Below are 4,478 nucleotides of genomic sequence, written 5' to 3' on the forward strand. Positions count from 1 at the left end.
ATACAGGGGGGTACCGTTGCAGAGTCAATGTGCGGGGGCACCGGCTAGTTGAGGTAGTTGAGGTAATATGTACATGTGGGTAGAGTTAAAGTGACTATGCATAAATACTTAACAGAGTAGCAGCAGCGTAAAAAGGATGGGGTGGGGGGGGCAGTGCAAATAGTCCGGGTAGCCATGATTAGCTTTTCAGGAGTCTTATGGCTTGGGGGTAGAAGCTGTTGAGAAGTCTTTTGGACCTAGACTTGGCACTCCGGTACCGCTTGCCGTGCGGTAGCAGAGAGAACAGTCTATGACTAGGGTGGCTGGAGTCTTTGACAATTTTGAGGGCCTTCCTCTGACACCGCCTGGTATAGAGGTCCTGGATGGCAGGGAGCTTTGCCCCAGTGATGTACTGGGCCGTACGCACTACCCTCTGTAGTGCCTTGCGGTCAGAGGCCAAGCAGTTGCCATACCAGGCGGTGATGCAACCAGTCAGGATGCTCTCGATGGTGCAGCTGTAGAGTTTTTGAGGATCTGAGGACCCATGCCAAATCTTTTTAGTCTCCTGAGGGGGAATAGGCTTTGTCGTGCCCTCTTCACGACTGTCTTGGTGTGTTTGGACCATGATAGTTCGTTGGTGATGTGGACACCAAGGAACTTGAAGCTCTCAACCTGTTCCACTACAGCCCCGCTGGGAATGGGGGGGCTTCTCTTTTCTTTGGATTATGCTGTTGATGTGAGCCATGACCAGTCTTTCAAAGCACTTCATGGCTACAGACGTCAGTGCTACGGGTCGGTAGTCATTTAGGCAGGTTATCTTAGAGTTCTTGGGCACGGGGACTATGGTGGTCTGCTTGAAACATGTTGGTATTACAGACTCAGTCAGGGACATGTTGAAAATGTCAGTGAAGACACTTGCCAGTTGGTCAGCACATGCTCGGAGTACACGTCCTGGTAATCCGTCTGGCCCTGCGGCCTTGTGAATGTTGACCTGCTTAAAAGTCTTACTCACATCGGCTACGGAGAGCGTGATCACATAGTCATCCGGAACAGCTGGTGCTCTCATGCATGCTTCAGTGTTGCTTGCCTCGAAGCGAGCATAGAAGTGGTTTAGCTCGTCTGGTAGGCTTGTGTCACTGGGCAGCTCGGTGTTTGGGCATGGTTGGGGCTTGTAGGCTCCAGGTGATGAAGGCTGCTGTATTGCAGGATGTAGGAGGGGTATTGGTATGGGCTGCTAAAATAATGTGTAGTTGTGGGGGTAGGGCACTCATGCTGCATTGCCCATAACAACTGATAGCTCCTTAATATGTTTGCTGATGCCCATAACACATACTTATTGCATACTTATTAACACGTCTCCATACGTCACTTATTAACACAGCGTTATAGCGCAATTAAAATGTAAAGCTATTTTCGGATTGAGCACAGATCTGCAGCGTTTACCGTGAATGCAGTCTCCGCCAATGCGGGAACATTACCTTTATATTTCTATCATGCTATAGCAAAGATCTTCAGCGCTACGGATTGAATCGAGCCCCTAGTTGCATGTCAAGGTGAAATTTTAAATGTAATTGACAGTTGTGGTCATTTCTTATGTTAATTGTTATATGTTGTTTTACCTATTTGCACTGCTGCCTACACCATACCCCCTTGTGGAATACATAAAGTATTTTTAATTTATGTTTATTGTTACTGTTACTGTTACAGTTACACCTTTACAGTGCAGTGCATTATTGGCAGTGGTGTAAATACTTTCAAGTACTATATAAGTAGTTTTTTGGGGTATCTGTACTTTACTTTATTTATATTTTTGACTACTTTTACTTCACTACATTCTTAATGAAAATAATGTACTTTTTGCTCCATACAGTGAGGGAAAAAAGTATTTGATCCCCTGCTGATTTTGTACGTTTGCCCACTGACAAAGAAATTATCAGTCTATAATTTTTATGGTAGGTTTATTTGAACAGTGAGAGACAGAATAACAACAAAAAAATCCAGAAAAACGCATGTCAAAAATGTTATAAATTGATTTGCATTTTAATGAGGGAAATAAGTATTTGACCCCCTCTCAATCAGAAAGATTTCTGGCTCCCATGTGTCTTTTATACAGGTAAGAAGCTGAGATTAGGAGCACACTCTTAAAGGGAGTGCTCCTAATCTCAGTTTGTTACCTGTATAAAAGACACCTGTCCACAGAAGCAATCAATCAATCAGACTCTCCAAGGATGTCAGGGACAAGATTGTAGACCTACACAAGGCTGGAATGGGCTACAAGACCATCACCAAGCAGCTTGGTGAGAAGGTGACAACAGTTGGTGCGATTATTCGCAAATGGAAGAAACACAAAATAACTATCAATCTCCCTCAGCCTGGGACTCCAAGCAAGATCTCACCTCGTGGAGTTGCAATGATCATGAGAACGGTGAGGAATCAGCCCAGAACTACACGGGAGGATCTTGTCAATGATCTCAAGGCAGCTGGGACCATAGTCACCAAGAAAACAATTGGTAACACACTAAGCCGTGAAGGACTGAAATCCTGCAGCGCCTGCAAGGTCCCCCTGCTCAAGAAACACATATACAGGCCCGTCTGAAGTTTGCCAATGAACATCTGAATGATTCAGAGGAGAACTGGGTGAAAGTGTTGTGGTCAGATGAGACCAAAATCGAGCTCTTTGCATGAACGTGTTTGGAGGAGGTGGAATGCTGCCTATGACCCCAAGAACACCATCCCCACCGTCAAACATGGAGGTGGAAACATTATGGTTTGGGGGTGTTTTTCTGCTAAGGGGACAGGAAAACTTCACACATCAAAGGGACGATGGACGGGGCCATGTACCGTCAAATCTTGGGTGAGAACCTCCTTCCCTCAGCCAGGGCATTGAAAATGGGTTGTGGATGGGTATTCCAGCATGACAATGACCCAAAACACACAGCCAAGGAAACAAATGAGTGGCTCAAGAAGAAGCATATTAAGGTCCTGGAGTGGCCTAGCCAGTCTCCAGACCTTAATCCCATAGAACATCTGTGGAGGAAGCTGAAGGTTCAAGTTGCCAAACGTCAGCCTCGAAACCTTAATGACTTGGAGAAGATCTGCAAAGAGGAGTGGAACAAAACCCTCCTGAGATGTGTGCAAACCTGGTGGCCAACTACATGAAACGTCTGACCTCTGTGACTGGTCCTCTGTAGCTCAGCTGGTAGAGCAAGGCGCTTGTAACGCCAAGATAGTGGGTTCGATCCCCGGGACCACCCATACACAAAAATGTATGCACGCATGACTGTAAGTCGCTTTGGATAAAAGCGTCTGCTAAATGGCATATTATTATTATTATTTATTGCCAACAAGGGTTTTGCCAGCAAATACTAAGTCATGTTTTGCAGAGGGGTCAAATACTTATTTCCCTCATTAAAATGCATATCAATTTATAACATTTTTGACATCGTTTTTCTGGATTTTTTTGTTGTTATTCTGTCTCTCACTGTTCAAATAAACCTACCATTAAAATTATAGACTGGTCATGTCTTTGTCAGTGGGCAAACGTACAAAATCAGCAGGGGATCAAATACTTTTTTCCCTCACTGTACATGTTCCCTGACACACAAAAGTACTCGTTACATTTCGAAATCCTTAGCAGGACTGGAAAATGGTCCAATTCGCGCACTTATCAAAAGGACATCCCTGGTCATCCCTACTGCCTCTGATCTGACGGACTCACTAAGCACAAATGCTTTGTTTGTAAATTATGTCTGAGTGTTGTTGGAGTGTGCCCCTGGCTATCCGTAAATATAAAAAAAACAAGAAAATGGTGCCTTCTGGTTTGCTTAAAACAAGGGATTTGAAATGATTTATACTTTTACTTTTGATACTTAAGTATATTTCAAACCAAATACTTTTAGACTTTTACTCAAGTAGTATTTTACTGGGTGACTTTCACTTTTACTTGAGTCATTTTCTATTAAGGTATCTTTACTTTTACTGAAGTATGACAATTGGGTACCTTTTCAGCCACTGAGTACCCAAAAGTAATCAAATTGGGGGAATGAAAATACAGCACAAATGGAGAAAGAAACAAACTCATGCCACATTTGACACATCATCCTTAATCCTCTGCGTCTTCTAAATAATATGGATATTGGTTTCAAAACATTCAACAATATTCAATTTTCAAAATAAATGGTCAAATCGCTTAAAGTGTTTCTGAAAATGACTTTGCCATGAATATAGAGTAAACCGAAAGCACTCGAGTCTAAGCACTGGGACGTTATACCAGCTCAGCAGATTGACATGAGCCAGCCAGCCCGCCCTGCAACCGCCTGTGCGTACGTGTGGTTTCGCACAACCTCGTCCTCTCTGGTAGACGCGCCTGGTCATCGCGCATGGTAATGCCGCGTTCGTGTACTAGTCGGAACAAGAAAAACTCGGACATTCCGAATTTCTAATTGGTTGAACGCATCACGTGTATAACTACATCCAGTTAAAAAGTTGTATATTTCCGA

The sequence above is a fragment of the Coregonus clupeaformis genome, chromosome 22 (assembly GCF_020615455.1).
Source record: "Coregonus clupeaformis isolate EN_2021a chromosome 22, ASM2061545v1, whole genome shotgun sequence".
In the NCBI taxonomy this organism is placed as follows: Eukaryota; Metazoa; Chordata; class Actinopteri; order Salmoniformes; family Salmonidae; genus Coregonus; species Coregonus clupeaformis.